Source organism: Rhipicephalus microplus, chromosome 6 (assembly GCF_043290135.1).
Source record: "Rhipicephalus microplus isolate Deutch F79 chromosome 6, USDA_Rmic, whole genome shotgun sequence".
NCBI lineage: Eukaryota > Metazoa > Arthropoda > Arachnida > Ixodida > Ixodidae > Rhipicephalus > Rhipicephalus microplus.
This window is the reverse complement of record NC_134705.1, coordinates 146,238,475-146,258,147: the sequence shown is the minus strand read 5'-3', so window position 1 is coordinate 146,258,147 and position 19,673 is coordinate 146,238,475.

Below are 19,673 nucleotides of genomic sequence, written 5' to 3'. Positions count from 1 at the left end.
TAGCGCAAGGATGGAACACAATATAAATGACGTTTATTGTTGTGGGACAAAAAAGTAGACACCCTTTTTACTCGCTCTTTTTTCAGTGTGCTGATGCCTAATATATGCTGATGCAATTCATATAGCTACGCATACACACAAAGACACATAGTTCGCACACAGGGTGAACTCAATGAACAAGAGCACAATGAATCATTATCCACTGCGGCACACACTTCGACGTGTTTACTTTTTTTCTTTATTGCCTTCTTGACTACAGGTCAAGCTAATATGACAATCACTATTACACGTGTTTCATGCGTGATAACGCGTCAAACAAAGATATTACATCTTCAACACAGCCGGTAGTCTTATACACATCTCGCATTTTTATAACAGCTTCCACGAAACACTCATTAACGGATAGAACTCTCACATCACAGTGTCTGTACGATAGCATACTACGCGAAACCGAATGAAGGCCAAGAAAAAATATAACATCCAAATTTTGCAGAAAACTACCACAAGGCAAAAAACGAATTCCATATAATGTAAGAGGTAAATCTTTTTTTAAAGTCCTCTGTAAAATGTCCCACAAAAAATAGCGTTCTTACAATCAATAAACACATGTTCAATGGTCTCAGGTTTGTTACACAGGAAACAGCTGCTTCCCCATGGTACATACATCCCTCTCTCTTCAAGCTACGTTTTTACTGGCAAGGTTCCCGTATGAAGTTTAAAAAAGAAGGTTTTCACATTGGGTGGTATACACATGTTTTTCACTCGCTTTAGTACGTCATGGTCATATGATTTTTCATACATTTAATGGTAAAGGGGCACAGGAAAAACATTCTGTATTAGGTCTTTCATAAGGCACTTTCTTTTCACATAAGTTAGGTAATCTATCGAAAACTTCGCGCAAGAACGGTGACAAGGTGTGTAGTTCTCGCCTGTCTGAAGATACAAAGAAGTCAGGCATGTGGTGTAACAGCGTTGTTTGAAATAAAGAACGTAAAAAAGAGTCTCTCTGGTCTCTAATGAGCAGGAAACGTGATATTACTTGGTTAAGAAACAGATGGCACAGAGACAGCCCTCCTTGCTTAAGTCGCCGAAACAAGTTCGTTCTAGATGTTCTCTCCCACGTAGAGCTCCAGATGAACGTGGCGAATATCCTGTGGACTTTGTGAATGCTTTTACGCGTACAACTAAGTACTTGTAAAAGGTACATAACTTTAGCAGCTAGAAACACGTTGCATACAGCTGACCGAGAGAAAATTGATAAGCCACGACCGCCCCATCCTTCGGCGGTCACGCGCAGTTCTTCAGCCTTTCCAAGCCAAAATGCTTCACTGTCTTGATACCTGTTCAATGGTACCCCTAGGTAACGACTAGATGTCGTGAGCCACTGAATATTTCCGAAGGAACTGGGTGTGAGGTCCCAATTACCATGCCATAAACCAATGCTTTTCTCTTTGTTCATTAAACTTCCACTCGTGTCACAAAACCTTTGAGTGATTTTTAATAACGAAGTGACACTCTCTCTATCAACTGTAAAAAAGGCAATATCGTCGGCGTATGCCAAAACACGCACTTCACATGACTGCAACCTGAAACCATTAATTCCTGCATGGTGAATCACTTTCTGACACAATGGTTCCAAAAATAGAGCGAAGAGCAAAAGACTTAAAGGACACCCCTGGCGCATGGAGGAAAGTACGTGTATGCGCTGTGAGAGTTCTCCATTTACAATTAAATTTGTGGTTGAACTTTTGCATGCCAATCTAATACCTTTACATATTATCACACCAAGACCAACGTACTCAGCTAGCATGAAGAGTATATTGTGTGGAACCATGTCGAAAGCCTTGGCTAGATAGATTTACAACATAACTACTTTTAGAGGCGCAGCGTCACAATACTCCAAAATGCTCCTGGCAACACGAATATTCGTGAATGTGCTCCTACGCTTGATGCCGCAAGTCTGATGTGACCCGACCAACTTGTATATAACTCCTTGCAACCTCCTAGTCAGAACTTTCATAAACACCTTATAATCTATGTTTGTTAGCGTAATTGGCCTGTATCCTGTCACTTTGCGTAAAACATGTTGCTCTTTCCCTTTAGGAATCAGCACGGTGTGTGCCCGATTAAACGATGGAGGCAGAGTTCCGCGATCTAAAGACTCTAAAAAAATCTCATGCATTGCGGCGGCCATATCCTCCTTGAACGCCTTGTAAAAGGCGGCATTAATGCCATCTGGACCAGGTGATTTGCCATGCCAAGACCATGGATAGCCTTCTCAATTTCCCCTATACTAATAGACATTTCCTACAAATTTGTGTCCTCAGCATTAAGTGTCGGCATTTATATCAAGAACTCATCTACAAAACCCGGCTCCTTTGGTTCCTGATAAGCAAACAAGTCCTGATAATAGTTTTCAAAAGCTTTTATAATATCTTTATGTTCTCTCAATATTTTACCATTCCATTCTATCTCTAGTATGTCGTGAGCTCGCGCATATGCCTTTTAATCTGACAAAGCTCGCTTTGTCGGGGCTTCACCCACAAGGTATCTCTCAGCTCTTGCTCGTATAATTGCGCCTTTATATTTATCTTCTTCAAGACATTCAATTTTGTTTTTGACAACCTGCAGTTGATGTGTGAATAAGCCCAGGTTTTCTGCTTCAATATTCACCAAATCATTCAGCTCTGCCCGGAGCTCACGTTCCTGTTTTCAAGCTTGATACTAGATGTAGCAACCACACTCTACTGCATTCATTTTTATCTTTTGATTAAATAATTCCCATCTTTCCGTGGCACCTCTTTCTGCGTTTTTGAAAAAAATTCTCGATTTCCTTCTTTGTCTTATCTACAAACCCTTCGTGCGTAATTATCTTAGTATTCAAATTCCATGTTTCCCATTCAACCTTCTTTTTGCACTTTCTACCTATCTCAAACGAAACCTCGACGTGTTTACTCTCACCCTACTGCGAAAACGTACAAGCTTATATAGCAATAAATTTCGACTGACCTTAGTGGCACAGGTTGCAAGTAAGTTTTTGTACACATTTTTTACGTTTTCTGGCAATACCTCAACATGCGCACACGTAAACATGTTGTATCTGATTCTTGGACACACGGAACTTTATTAACGGTTGCGCAATAATGAACGTAATAACTACTAGAGCTTACCTGGTTTTTGCGACAACGATTACCCCAAGCCATGCATGGAATGCCCGCGGCATTCTGAACGCTGCGCCATCTCTCGACCACTGCCACAGCTATTTTTTTTTTCTTGAAGCCTCCGAGAACGCAAACGCTTGCCGCGCATTAGTCATTTCAGAGGTCACGTCTTTTTTTATTCTTCCACTTGTTACTCGGAGAGGGCACAGAATGCAGACCAGACTTAAGTCTCCGTCGTGGTAGGTGTTCTGTGGTCGCGTCAACCTCGTTTATTTGTTTCGTGTTAAAGTTTGCTTATATTATTTTTACGTGCGTACCACAAGTGTGACCATTAGCCATGGATTCAGTACATCACTAGCCCTTCAATGACAATGTTTTTGATGCGGTAACGACCGTCGTAGCAGTGTATACGTACGTTACAACGCGGGTCTTGCAAGAGAAATAAGCGATGACCTCGCATCCAACGGTATTTTTTCGTGAGCTATGACAGTGGCTGTTGGCGTCGCGGCAGCTCTATTACTCGAGTGAAGGAACTAGCGCTGCAGTGCGCAAATTTAATATAGCGTTATAGCATGCTGTGCCTAGACACATTTCTGTTTCAGATGCCTCTCGCGATTTGCCTCGCGTGTCAACTTGCAGTCATAGTGCGTGCCACAATTTTGTTGTTAGTGCTGTGACTGTGATGGTTACTATTACTCTGGATTTAAAATACTCTTTTCACAGAGGTGAGTGAGTGTTAGTGCTTATCTGCTGTGCACAGCTGTTACTAGAAGTGCATTTTTTGTTGAGTTTCCCACGACAAAGGAGAATCATAGATGAGAAAAGCATACTGCACGCGTGCACAATTCCGTCTCACCTCTCCGTGCTGGCATGGGCAGTTCAAAACGCATCTGATATAGAATTTGGTTTAACAAACAGAATTCATTGATTTACTTTTCACAAAAGTGTAGTTATGATGATGTTTAAAACGTTTCTGATGCTTGCAAGCCATTCTGGCGAATAAACGCTCGGTGAAACTTCGCAGCCTGTTTTCTTTGTGCTTTCCCCTGCCGTGGTAGCATAGCCCTATTGGGTGTCGTGTGACTATGCTGGAGGACGGAGGTTCGAATTCCGGCCACGGCGGCCGTATTCGAATGGGGGTAAACTGCAAAGAACATCCATATAGCGGTAATGACACGTATAACTCTATCATTTGTATATGATCGTGCTTTCACGCATGGGCAGTACAGTGGTATAAGGTTTCCTAGAATGTTTCAAAAATTAAGTGTGATGCTTTTTTATGCACCTCGTTGAATTCATGAGTACTGTTGGTGCCGTGCGAAACTAAAAATGGGTGGGCTTACCAAGTATGTCGACACCGAAAAAAATTCATTATTTGTGTACAGTCTAAGTTAATCTATAAAGCAAGACTGCTTGGGAAGCAGAGCTCCTTGTATTCATGACAAATTAGTAGTATGAAACAACACGAGACACACATGGAAGTGTGCAGAACATCGTACGAGTGGCTGGCGATAAAAAAAAGAGAGGCTTTTACTCTACACCGATAAAACGAAAAAAGAAATCTCACTCCCGCATTGCTTGCATGAATCTTAGGTAAAAGCAACCACTCGCGACTGACCGCAGCCGGCTAGGCTCAGCGTGCGCATGCGCACGCGCAAGACCACCGTGATTGAGGAGTAACTTGAACACTGAAGGAGGAACGTTGCTCATTTGGTCCTTGGCGCGATAGGCCGCGATGGGTAAAGCGCTCGAAAGGGAGGAAGTCGCTGCGCCTCATTTTCGCTCCTTTATTTTCAAGAGTGCAATGGCTTGTTTCTGTTCAGACGTTGAAGTTTTTGAGCGCTAAATAATGATGTTTTTCTGTCTGGTGCATCGTTTTCTGTAGGAAAATTTGTGATGCGCATTCCTTGCAAACATTCAGTGTGGTCTCCATGAGTCACTAATTTGTTTGTTGTGCCCTTGGGAGGACGAACGTCGATGTCCTTGCTGACAATGCTTATTTGTTCAAATAGTGCGGCTTGCAATCGTTGCGGTAGCGATGAAATGATAGAGCACGTTGTGTGCCACTGCCCTCGTTAAAGCGTGCAATGACAGCTGCTAGCTGCTGCGTTAGCCCGCCTTGACGGCAGACCCTTGTCACAACAGTCAGTGCTTTAATGGCGACATTATCTGTTTTCGCATAGAAAATCAATAAAGGCCTTATTTAACTCTTTGCATGGTAGTGGCCTATCGAATGGACTAATGCACTCCCGCTCTCTTTTTCTTTTTTGCGCATCTATTTTGCCCATCGCTTTCTTTTCAGTTCTTCCCCATTCCCCTTATCCTTTGTGGAGGGTAGCAAAACAGATGCCCCAATTTCTGGGAAACCTTCCTGCCTTTCTCTCATTTTTTTCTTCCTTTATGTACTAAGCCTAATGATTTAGAAATATCTAAAACAAGGGCCAAGCCTAACTTGCGTCGGGGTAGCATCGGCATTTGGTATATATGTACAAATTCACATTATCGAAGTTAGGCTGACGTGGGTAATTGTGCGAGGAGGTATAGCCTGATAAGAATTCTTTCGAATACTTTTTGCTGCACTATTTCTAGCATTTTTCTACACCGAGCATTTCCTCAGTTGTCGTTGCTATGTTTTTGAGTTTCTGAACACAACACTTTTTCCTGCACCCTTCTTGGGTAAGACATCTGTAAGAAGAAGCCCTTCCTAGTGCATTTCTGCATGAAAGTACCTATTTTTCCGCTCATGCCTACACCAATGTCTTTTCGCAGGTGACGCAAATCCATGTGCTCGCACAAATCTTTGGAATTATTCTTTTTATTATTGTCTTTCAACGTCCACGCTGCACAAAGTTTCTATCAATGACAAGAATAATCGTTTATCTGTACACGGTGAAAAACAGAATTACATAATGCATCGGAGAATGATGTCACACGTGTATGAAAGTACAACTTCAGTGGCGGTGGCCTCTGGAAGCGCTGCCATCTCATATAATATGACGAGGAGACCTGAACGCAGAATTATTCTATGAATACAGTCCAATTATTGTGACAATAAGGCTAAAAGAATCTTCACTAACGTTTTCGCATGGAGTTCTGGAAGATAGAATTCGTTGAAGTCAGTCCTGAAGTGTGCTGGGAATTTCTTGGAATGTTGACTTTTGGTGCAACAAGAACATTATTATTCTATTTTTCTGTTGCTCAACAACCTCGCTCCGTTCGAATTCTGGTGTCTGCTGTGTTCACACAATTTGTTTCACCTCGTTTAGAGGTTGTATATGTTAGGTCAGCTATCCACGGCGCACACGCATTTTTGATCTGTACGCACATATGCTTTCAATATTCGTACACACGTCTTGTGCACGTGTGTCTCCACATTCGCTCAGTGGCACATACTCGATGGTATTCGACTCAGTGGACTACCACATACTCGAATTGGAGTGGGCGACAAACTCTATGCAGTAGCATACGGTAACTTCTGGGCATCCCATAAACCAGACGCCATCAGCTTTGTAATGTTACCTGCTTGCTGGCCAGCTTCTTTAGTGATTCCTGGCTGATCAATGAATCGATCTTCTGACGCATACATCGAACAAAGCTTCCCGGTTGGCTAACCCTTTATCCACCACCGCACATAACACGAAATATACAAAGCGGATAGACAGCTTACCTCTTCGAACTTTTGTTTCATATTTAATCTGCTGACAGTTTCAATCTTTTCTTTATTAGTAATATTTGTACTACATTGTTGTTCTGGTATTCGCTCTTGCATTATTATCATGTTTGTTATATTGTCGGCATTATCTCCTCCATCTCCTCCTCCATCGCTGATGGAAATAAAAATTATTATTATTATTATTATTCGCACTACAACCCCGCTGCGGTGGTCTTTCCGATGGAGGCGGAAATGTTGTATGCCTGTGCTAGGGTGGCTAGAATGGGAAGGTGTGAAAAGCGGCCGCCGAAACTGGTCCCCAAAGCGCGCCGATGCCGCTTGGGGCGCTGCATGCACCGGCGCGGGTAACCTTGCGGATGATACAAACGAGACGGCACGCACCGCTCTCCACAAAACCTGCTCCCACGCTGCGTGGTGGTGACCCGTTTTCGGTAAAATTGTTTTGATCGAGCAAGTGTAGGGCAGTACATGGCACATAAGCCCTTTCAAGTCTCATCTCTGAAAACCATTCCTGAAAAGGCCAAAGAGCAAGACTTGACGCCAACTTTCGTGGACTTAAAGGCCAACTCCGGCGATTTTTCGACCATGTCAAGGTAATGGTGTTTCTATGTTCCTGAGATACTCTTGTCACGAGACCAATAGGTGAAATGCTCGGGAAATTCGCAAATGATTTTATTAAGGAAACAGGTGTGTAACTGAAATTCGACCGGGTGCCCTTTCTGCGTATGACGCATTATTTGGTAAGAACCGGAGGCCGTATACTTGATACTTCGTCCTTTCTTCTGCCATTGAGAAATTCCTATAAATATATTTAAATATTGCAAGAAACGTCGTTACAATTGGCTGTCTTTCGCATTTTTATATAGTTCTTATTACTGTATTGTATCTTTTACTGTGATGTCTCTGTGTACCAGTGTGTACCAGTGGTCCTGATGACTTGACACTTTATTATAATATTATTTGTAATTAGTTCCTTACGATTATTACCCAACTGGGGCATGGTAGATATATGTTTTTTTAAATAATTAAAATAGTCACATTAGATGCTTCGCCCAGATCATTAACTTTCCCGAACAGTACATCGCCCGGAATTTTGGTTACTCTACTTATTGATTTTTGCTTTTCATGTGCATGCCAAGTCATGACACATATGTATTCTCTCGTTCTCGATTTGTGGAGCTTTGTTTCATAACTTCTGTATTCGTACTTTGTGTCATTTCATACTTGTAAAGTTTATGTTTTATTCTACATGTATGAATGTGTGTCGTGTATTGCTGCTTCGCCAACGTGTGACTGGGTCGGTACTTTGTCGATCCCTCGAGCTTTTAGCCCATGCTCCTCCAACTGAATGAAAAGAAATAGAGTCTGTGGCCAAAATAACTATAGCTAATTTAGGTGAATTACACTAGCAAATTTTGCACAAGATGCCGGACGTATAAGTAACCTTATGTGCACCGAAGAGTTGCATGTCATGGCTTATAACGTCGTGGCACATGTTAAATGCATTTCTCATTATCACTGAAAGCCGAAATATTATTTCACCGGCAACCCTCTCCAAAAAGGTATGATTACTGAACTAAAAAAAAATAGAGTAGTTCTGGCAGCCTGCATCTGCTAGCGGACCATAATCGCAGGTATTTGCAGTGTAAAATATTGGCAGTGTAAATAACTTTTGCCCCTTCAAACTACACAGGGCCCGCTAGAGTTACAACTGTTTATGGAAACGTGAGCCTTGCTTTTCCAGGTACTGCAAACCTAATGCTTCGTGACCAGTACTATCACCAGAAGCAAATTTTATTTTGGAAACCGAACTGATAAATAGCGCTACCGCGGCGCAGGAACGACTTGCTGACAACTACAACTCACACAATTTAAGCAGCAGCTCTATTTCTACATGCATAACGACTGCGTCAAATACTAATTGCCGAAGTAATGTGCTATACCAGTAACGGTGTTACTTATAACGCTTGACTACCAACACTGGAAACGAGGCGGGCGTTCTTGCACACATCAAGATTATTACGAAGTACCAGATTTCTCACAGCGTAGCTTGCCACATAATATACAGGACGACGATCCGCCGCTCAGCGGTGTACAATTCTTGGGTGACAGACACTGCTAGTGCATCAGATGAAAGTCTTTCGTAGTCTTTCACATTTTATTCCATCTTATGCAGCATTTTGTCTACAGACAGAGAGACTCCTCCACTAAGTGATCCACGTTGCCACCGTTGGGACTCTTCAAGGGGATGAACTGAAGCATTAGTTTTGCGTACAAGTACAATGCAGCAACGCTGAATCTACTTTTTTGTCGTTGACACCTTCAGGCATTTCAGAGAAACCCAGCCCAATCACCGATTGCCGAAGTACTCGTAAAGCAGCTACCACCTATGAAAAAAAAAGCAGCGCATCCGAGGAAAACTTTGAGAAGTGCGCCGCTCACTACCCATGGATGGATGGATGGATATGGCTGTACCCTTAAGATCGGGTGGAGGCTAGCGCCACCAAGCCGTAATTCTTAATGAACCAAAAACTAGATTTATTTCTTTCCCCTTAAATAGTGAGGTTGAGGATTCGTACTTTGCAGTGAAGGGTTTAATTTTCACTCGTGCCTTGACTTTAGCCACTAATCAGATAACCTCCTACTTGTTACTTCTACCCGCTTCAAGGCTATTTTGCCCTCACTGTCCCTAAACCCCAGTGCTTTGAAAAACTGCGCCATCATCCTGAACTATAGGGGAAAGCCCTTTACAGAACATTATCAAGTGTTCGGCAGTTTCCCCCTTCTATACACATGCACTGCATACCGTGTCTACCCCTTCGTATTTGGCCCGATATGTCTCGGTTCGCAATCCTCCCGTTCTGGCCTCAAACAGTAGAGAACTAGCCCGAGTATTATCATAGTGTAGTGGGGAATTCACAAGGCAATGATAGTGGGACCATCGCTGAGTGCGAAGCGCGAGCACGAGCTGTAGACACTGGACTGCCCGAGCATTTGTTTCTGTACCGGCTGTCTGCCTATTATCTGGCGTCGCTAATAAACCCCCTTGCAAAGTGGTGGAAGTGTGCTGGGTACGCAAACCTGGAACTTCGAAGCCGGAAGCTGCCCACTACATCAGCAATGCCTGATCAGACGACCGAGCAAGGCACCACCCAGCAAAGCACGGCCCAATCTCAACTGGTCATCGTGCCTACCACCCTGCGCCAACGAGATCCGCCCTTCTTGAGTGGCACCGAGGACCAAGATGTGGAGGACTGGTTGCAGCTGTTTGAGAAGGTGAGCGCCGCCAACAAGTGGGACGACCCCTCGAAATTAGAGTATGTCCCATTTTATCTCAAAGACGTCGCCAGCCTGTGGTTCACAAACCACCGCACTGAATTTATCACTTGGGCCGGTTTCAAGACCACCCTCGTAGCTGTGTTCGATCGCCCCGCAGTGCGCAAGCTGCGTGCTGAGCAGCGCCTACGCGGACGTGCACAAAGGCAGGGCGAAAACTTCACAAGCTATATTGAAGATGTAATCGATTTATGCCGGCGCTTCAACCATGAGATGACCGAACATGACAAGATCAGGCATATCTTGAAAGGCATAGACGATGATGCCTATCAAATGTTGCTGGCAAAGAGCCCAAGTACCGTATCCGAACTTGTGACCTTGTGCCAGAGCTTGGAAGAGATTCGGAAACAACGTGCAGCAGTTCGGAGGTCGACGACTGCAGACGACTCTCTCGCTGCCCTGGCCGTCGGTGGTGACAGCTCCCTGCTGGAGCAGATAAAAGAATATGTACGCGAAGAGGTGGCACGACAACTTTCATGTCTCTCGTATCTGCCGACCACCGAAGCACCAACGAACCGCCTAACGCCGACAATAAGACAGGCTATTCAGGAGCAGGTCTCCGAGGCGTTGCCATTACCTACGCCTGCCTCTCAACCAACGCCTGTTGCCGCGCCACTGACTTATGCGGCCGTCGCGGCAGTGCCTCCTGCATCTCGTTTGCCAATGTATACACCACAACCTGTGCGACCGTCCACCGCGCCGTTTCCACAGCAACACGCCGGAAATGCTTGGCGCACCGCTGACAACCGGCCTATATGTTACTTTTGCGGAATTCCAGGTCACGTTGCACGTCTATGTCGTCGGCGCTTCACAGTTAACGCACCAAGATATCCTGACTATTCGTTTCGCCCTCCATACCACGCGCCTCACGTACCACCTGAAGTTCACGAACGCGATGCGCAAACTGCTTCCGGCGCCCGAACATTCGCTTCTAGACATTCTACTTCCCGCTCGCCTTCACCTTCACCAAGTCGTCGTTCCGTGTCGCCTATGCGTCGACGACCCACCTCCATTGAGACGGAAAACTAACTGCCGCAGCTCCGGAGGCACGAGCTGCGTCATCGTCTAATCGTTCAAGTCCTCGCCTGTCTCCCGCCAATCTTATCGATGTAATCGTCGAAGGTGTACGAACACCCGCACTCATCGATACCGGTGCCGCGATATCTGTGATTAGTGAGAGACTCTGCCGCTCTCTTCGTAAAGTGACGATGCTTTCTCCCGTGGTTTCTCTTAGTACTGCGAGCGCCCAACAAATTGAGCCCGTCGCGTCATGTACAGCAAAAGCTGTGATTCGAGACGTGTTGTACATCATTGAATTTCACGTGTTGGCTTCATGTTCCCACGATGTCATCCTAGGATGGGATTTTTTATCACGTCATCACGCCGTCGTGGACTGCGCTCGGGCCGAAGTGGAGCTGTTACCGTTTGGTGATGCGCCTTCGGTTGATGCGGCCGTATCTAGTGTGGCTAACCTTGTCGTCGCGACGGACATAGACCTTCCTCCTTTCAGCGCCCAGTTTGTCCCTGCCTGCTGTGCTTCACTTTCTGACGCCACCGTCCTATTCACGCCATCTGACATCTTCGGTAGCCGCCACCACACATCGCTGCCATTCGCCGTTCTTGAGCTTTGTCAAGACACTACCGGGATATTTATTTCCAATCCCAACTCGTGCCCCCTCTGTTTGCGCCGCAACGAGACGCTCGGCCACATTCAGCTCATCGATGAAGGTACTATCGTGCCTGCCGATTTCTTCGACACCAAGCCGAATATGGAGCTGAACGCGTTGGTTCCTCACTTTGCCTTGAACAGCGTGTCTACCGATGCATTTCACCATTCTATTGACAGCCATCTCGCCCCGGCTCAACGAGAGCAGCTTGTTACCCTGCTGCACGAATTCAAGCGTTCGTTTGACTTTCCCCAAGCGGTGCTAGGAAGAACGAACACCGTTGTGCACACAATTGACACAGGAAAGAGTACTCCTTTGCGCCAGCGCCCTTATCGTGTGTCGCCAGCGGAGCGTCGGGTAATTGCAGAACAAGTAGACGACATGCTACAGCGCGGAGTCATCAAGCCTTCTTGTAGTCCTTGGTCTTCCCCAGTTGTACTCGTCAAAAAAAAGGATGGTTCAGTCCGGTTCTGCGTAGACTACAGGCGCCTAAACAACATTACGAGGAAAGATGTTTACCCTCTTCCCCGCATAGACGACGCTCTCGATTGTCTCCAAGGTGCAGAATTCTTTTCCTCGCTTGACCTTCGCTCGGGTTATTGGCAGGTCCCAATGGCTGAGTCTGATCGTCCAAAAACGGCGTTTGTCACACCGGATGGCCTCTATGAATTTACCGTGATGCCATTCGGACTCTGCAATGCGCCTGCCACATTCGAGCGAATGATGGACAGCATTTTACGTGGTCTCAAATGGAACATTTGCTTGTGCTATCTTGATGACGTTGTGGTTTTTTCACCCGATTTCACTTCGCATCTCACTCGTCTGCGCAAGATTCTACAGTGCCTTACAAACCCCAGGCTTCAGCTTAACCTGAAGAAGTGTCACTTCGGGGCTAAACAACTCACCATACTTGGTCATGTCGTCTCGAAAGCCGGCATTCTTCCTGACCCTGACAAGCTTCGTGCTGTTGCCGAATTTCCTAAGCCGACTACTGTTAAAGAACTACGGAGCTTTGTGGGCCTGTGCTCCTATTTTCGTCGCTTTGTCCGGAACTTTGCCTCCATCATCGCTCCACTCACCAAACTCCTTGCTGGCCCTGCAGATCTTTCGAATTGGACAGCAGCCTGTGACGAATCCTTCGCAACACTGCGCCGACTCCTTACTTCACCACCCGTACTGCGCCATTACGACCCTGCTGCGCCAACCGAAGTACACACGGATGCAAGTGGCGTTGGCCTTGGTGCAGTACTCGCGCAACGCAAGCCAGGTTTTACGGAGTATGTGGTCGCCTATGCCAGCCGCGCCCTCACTAAGGCAGAAGCCAACTATTCTGTTACGGAAAAAGAGTGCCTCGCGATTGTGTGGGCGTTAAACAAGTTTCGCCCCTATTTGTACGGCCAAACTTTTGATGTGGTAACTGACCATCACGCACTCTGTTGGTTGGCTTCGCTAAAAGATCCTTCCGGCCGCCTCGGACGTTGGGCACTACGCCTCCAGGAATTCGACATACGCGTCGTCTACCGATCGGGGCGAAAGCACTCTGACGCAGATGCGCTTTCACGATCACCCGTGAAATCCGATGATGCGGATATATCAGCCCTGGACCTTCCCCTCTCTGCCGTCAGCGTCACAGACATGCCATCCGAACAGCGCAAGGACCCTTGGATCGCCTCGCTATTGAATATGCTTTCTGACGCATCAACTTCCGGTTACCCGCGTGCTCTTCGCCGCCAAGCAACGCATTTCGCCATACGGGATGGCCTGTTATACCGTCGCAACTATCAAGTGACGGGTCGCAAATGGCTGCTAGTCACACCCAGCCATATGCGGTCTGATATCTGCAAATATTTTCATGCTGAACCGCAACACGCACACGCCGGTGCGCTAAAGACGTATGAGCGGATCCGCCAACGTTACTACTGGCGGGGTATGTACACGTTTGTACGCAAACACATTCGCTCATGTTCCCAGTGTCAGCAGCGCAAGACATTCCCTCATTCACCCGGTCAACTGCAGCCTTTGCCATGTCCTGCACGCCCATTCGACCGTGTTGGGATTGACCTATACGGCCCGCTACCGTGCTCTGTTGGTGGCAATCGATGGGTGATTGTGGCTGCCGACCACCTGACAAGGTACGCCGAAACGGCAGCGCTGCCTTCGGCTGGTGCTCGTGACGTTGCAACCTTCATCTCGCACCGGTTTGTTCTTCGTCATGGTGCACCACGGGAGCTCCTGAGTGACAGAGGACGCGTATTTTTGTCCGAAGTTCTGCAGCAGCTCCTACATTCATGCCGTACGGTACACCGCACATCAACAGCCTATCACCCTCAGACAAACGGCCTAACGGAACGTTTCAACAGAACCCTCGGAGACACGCTCGCTATGTATATTGATTCCGACCACTCCAACTGGGACGTTGTTCTTCCTTTCGTGACGTACGCCTACAATACGGCGATTCAATCAACAACAGGCTTTTCTCCATTTTTTCTTTTATATGGTCGTGAACCATGCAACACACTCGACACAATTTTGCCATACAATCCTGATGCCTCAGTGTTCAGCCCAGTTTCTGAAATGGCTGAACATGCCGAAGAGTGTCGTCAACTTGCACGGTCCTTCACAGCCGATAACCAAGCCCTCCAAAAAGATCGCCACGACCATGATCTTGTTCAGAATACCTTCACCGTCGGTTCTCTCGTGTGGCTCCGACTGCCTTTCCACTCTCCTGGACTGACTCCCAAGTTTGCACCGAAGTATACCTTCTTCTGTCACCTATGTGATTGAACCACTCAAGCCGTCCACGGACAAGTGCCGCCTTGGTCGTGAGACGGTCCACGTCAGTCGCCTCAAGCCCTGTTACGACCCTCCTGTTCTCTCGTCACCTTGAGTCGCCAGGATGGCTCGTCTTCGTCGCCGGGGCATTGTAGTGGGGAATTCGCAAGGCAATGATAGTGGGACCATCGCTGAGTGCGAAGCGCGAGCACGAGCTGTAGACACTGGACTGCCCGAGCATTTGTTTCTGTACCGGCTGTCTGCCTATTATCTGGCGTCGCTAATAAACCCCCTTGCAATAGATCCTTTCCTTGGCAATTTCCTGCTTAAAAGTTCGATAGATCTCTAGTGCGGACTTCTTAATCATGCCAATTCTCCTCATGTCAGTCTCCGTTTCCTTCACTTTCTTCTTAACCGATTGTTCTTTTTGGTTTGGCCACCTGCTGTTTTCTAAGTATTTACCAGTCAATTTCCTGGTTCGCTTCCTCCATTTTGTATCGACATTCTTCATGTACAACTAGTTGAAAACCTTTCTAGCCCTACGCTCCTCCCCCATTTCTCTCAATCGCTTCTCAAATTTTATCTTGCTGCTAGCTTCCCTGCCCTCAAATGATGTCCATCCCATACCACCTTGTACTCCCTGATTTGGTGTATTCCCGAGAGCTCCTAAAGGAAGCCTACCTATTCCACGTTGCTTAATTTCTAATCTTGCTTGAACTTCTGATCTCATGCACAAGACCGCATTGCCGAACGCCAGCCCAGGGACCATGATCCCTTTTCATATTCCTCTCACAACATCATACCTCTTGTGATTCCTCAGTGGCCTATTTTTCATCACTGCTGCATTCCTGTTACCTTTAGTCGTCACGTATATTTCGTGTTCCCTTATGTACTCGGTCCCATGGCTTATCCATACGCCCAAATATTTGTATTTATCTGTTATCTCTAGCGTGACCTCCTGTATTCTAAGCTCACTACCTTCATTATTATTAAAAATCATGACTGCTGATTTTTCCTTACTGAAACTAAAATCTAACCTATCTCCCTGATTACCGCAGATGTCCATCAATCTCTGCAAATCTTCCTTGTTGTCAGCCATTAGCACTATATCATCTGCGTACATTAATGGTGGTAGTGCCTGATCAATGAGTTGTCCTTGTTTGACTAAACAGAGGTTGAAGCCAAGTCCACTTCCCTCTAATTTGGCCTCTCATCCTCGTAGGTACATCATGAATAACAAGGGTGACAGAGTACACCCCTGCCGAAGTCCCCGTTTAACCTCTGTGATCTTAGATACCTGTTTTTCCCACTTTATAATTACCTTGTTACCTTTATAGATACCCTTTAAAAGATTAGTGAATACATGTTTCATGCCTAGTGTGTCCAGTATTCCCCACAATTCCTTTTGAACCACGCTATCGTACGCTCCCTTGATACCCAGAAATGCTAGCCAGGGGCCTGAGTTCCTTTTCTGCTATTTCGATGCACTGTATCAGTGAGAACAGATTGTCTTCCAACCTCCTATGTTTCCAAAACCCATTCTGCAGTTCCCCCAGCACCTTCTCATCCTCTATCCATGCCTTCAGTCTTTCCTTTATAATCTGCATCGCCAGCCTGTAGACCACTGATGTCACTATTATAGGACGGTAGTTGTTTATGTCATATTTGTCCCCCTTTCCTTTATAGATCATGCTCATTCTGCTAAGTTTCCATCCGTCAGGGACTTCACCATCGATTATTGTTCTGATCACTGCCTCTCTCAAAGTCTGTTTAAACTTCGGACCCAATGTCTTTATCAGCATAATTGGAATGCCATCTGGTCCTGTTGATGTACTACTTGGAACCCTCTTTTCAGCTCTTTCCCACTCTCGTTGTGAAAATGGAGCCATTGCGCCACTTGATCCATCCTTGTCTATGGTGGTGCATAGGGCACTTCTTTGCTGAAATTTTTCTGTCACCCTTGTTCCTATATATTCAATAGCTTCGTCCCCTTCTAGCCTAGCACCTTGAGCTGTAGTTATAAACTTCTGCTTTCGGTTTGTTTCATTTCTTAGTGAGTTTAGATGGTTCCAAAATTTCACAGCTGCCTTTCTGACCTTTTTATGTACTTCCGCCAGCCCCTGAGTATCCTTTCTTCAAATCTTTCCATTGATCAGGAGGGAGCTTCCCTTCTAGAGCTTAGAAAGATGTGCCATTTTCTTTCAACCTCATCTGTCGGTTCACCCCGCTGCTTAGCATGTCGGTGTTCCCTAGAGCCTTCCTGACGTTTTGCTATGGCTCTCTTAACTTCCTCATCCCACCAACTCTTGGGATTACGTCTTCTTTTCCAGGGTGGCTTGTTACGTGCCTTAGCAAGCTCTAGGCCAAACACTCTAATTATATATGTGTATGTCCACACAGTTTTATTATTCTCAGTGATTACTTTCTCAATTTGTTTAGTAGCGATTTCCGTTTGACTTTCTGAATGAAAATTTTTCTGTAGTTGCTCATCTTGTCTCCTTCGCACTTTCGCTGCTCTTCCAAAACTTAGCTTGATACGTTTGTGATCACTACCCAGACTTCTGGAGCCACCTTCATCTATGTGCATTCCCCTGACATCAGTGCGTAATCTATCGTTGACTGCAACCTTTCTACCTCTCATTTTATTTGCCCTTCACACTTCTCGGTACTGTTGGAAATGATCAAATCATGCATTTCACACACGTCCATGATCATTTTTTACTGTCGGGTGGGTATACCCATCTATATCTTCTATGTGCGCATTCATATCTCCTACTATAATTATCTCGCACTCTCCTCCTAATGCCCCAATGTCCTTTGATATACACTTCACCATTGCCTGATTTTCCTCTCTGGCCTTTGCTCCCATCCACAAGTACACCAAACCAAGGAGTCTCATCTTCCAAGCTCCTTGCCCTCTTAACTATAAATGTTCCATGCATCCCTGCTTCACTCTTTGCCAACCCATGCTCTTATGTATAAATGCACCAATTCCACCCCCCTTTTTGCTGCCTTCTGTTCTATTGCAATATTTCCATATGTGTTCCGGATTGCAGGGTTGTTGCTCCATGTCCTGAAGATGTGTCTCCACAAACCCATATACCATGAGCTCCTGCTACCTCAACTGCTCTTCTATCTCTTCACACTTTAACCTATTCCTGCCACCCTGCATGTTAATATAGCCTACGTCTGACAGCTCGGCCCTTGTGGTTACGTCGATTTCTTCTCCCACGGAATTCGTGTGGCTTGATTATTTGCACCCCTTTAGGTCCGTTTTTGGCTACACTGCATACCCACGCCGCTGCCATCAGTGCGCCTAGCGGCATCGGTGCGCCGAAGGGCCTTCTCCGGCAAGCAAAAAGCGCCGCGCTCATCACACCTCCTAATTCTAGCCACCCTACCCGTGCGCCCAGGTTTGGGTGCACGTTAGAGAACCCCAGGTGGCCGAAATTTCCGGAGCCCTCCCCTACGGCGTCTCTCATAATCATATGGTGATTTTGGGACGTTAAACCCCACATATCAATCATATTTGCACTGCAAGTGATGCCTAACGCTGCTGTTTCTGACTTTTTACCAGCACAGTAAAACCTCCCTGTGCACTGTTTTTTTGAGGCGCATTTTGGATTGTTTTGCATGGTATGGCAATTGTTGGAATCGTGGACAGTATGTCATCTTTTGTTTCTTTTCGCGAATCAACGCGTTTGTGTTAAACACTATCTTTCTTTGTAATTCGTTGAACATCTTGTACTTTTGTACTTCCTGCCCGTTTGATATGTTTAATTCACCGCCCACCTGCACGAAGTCTGGCATTTTAACCATCAGTGTTCGCCTAAATAAATAAATAAATAAATAAATAAATAAATAAATAAATAAATAAATAAATAAAAATATTAAATAAATAAATAAATAAATAAATATATAAATAAACACTTGGCTTATCCCTCCTACCTTGGGAAACAACTTCATACGAATCATGCGGATGGAAGGTAATGGTGTTGTATAATATTGTGCTAAACGTTATGAACTGGCACTAAAGATCTATACAAATGGACGCACCGACAAAAGTCAGAAAGCCGCATATGTTTCACTTAACCAGCTGATTGCATATCAGTAACGAATTCAATAAAAGCGTGTGTATTATAAACACCACAAGCGGTAAACTAATACGAAACGCTTGGTCTCGCGAAGATGACAGCCCTGCGGACACTGCTACGTAAATCAACCTCAGCGGATGGTGCTTAAGTACAACTCACATTAACTCGACGTAACGACTGTGTGGAGGTAGTACACATGTAGTGCATATGGTAGAAAACATGTTAAAGGAAAGTAGATAGCCAACACTGAAACCACAATTGACGTTTAGGGAACATTATAGGGTCTATTTGAAAAGCATTGCCGACACGAGGTGTGGTGGCTCTGCGGTTGAATACTTAATTGCCACGCATAATGCTGGGGTTTGATGCCTACTGCGTCCTTGCCATTTAGTCTTTGCATTCGTCGAATCAGTGCTGCAGATGTAACCTTTTTCTTGACGCTCACACGTTAAAATTACCCATGTCTGTTCTCGCGGTTCCTGGGTAGATAAAAATCTTCAGTCACCTGGCACATACCCGCCCGCGGGTATGTGCCACACGTTCGGCGGACAGGGATTAACGACGTCCGCGACCGGATTAAGACATTAGCTATGCTATGGCCAGTGAGGCATATTGGTCAAACCACGTTTCTCTCCCATACTAAGCACCCAGTCATAGGCGGCTAGATAGATAGATAGATAGATAGATAGATAGATAGATAGATAGATAGATAGATAGATAGATAGATAGATAGATAGATAGATAGATAGATAGATAGATAGATAGATAGATAGATAGATAGATAGATAGATAGATAGATAGATAGATAGATAGATAGATAGATAGATAGATAGATAGATAGATAGATAGATAGATAGATAGATAGATAGACGCTCAAAATGCGCGCAGTACGCAAACAAATAATTCGCCTTTATTAAATATTAGTACTTCCAATGGCTTAGGGGAGTTGTTGCTATTCATACCAATCTTA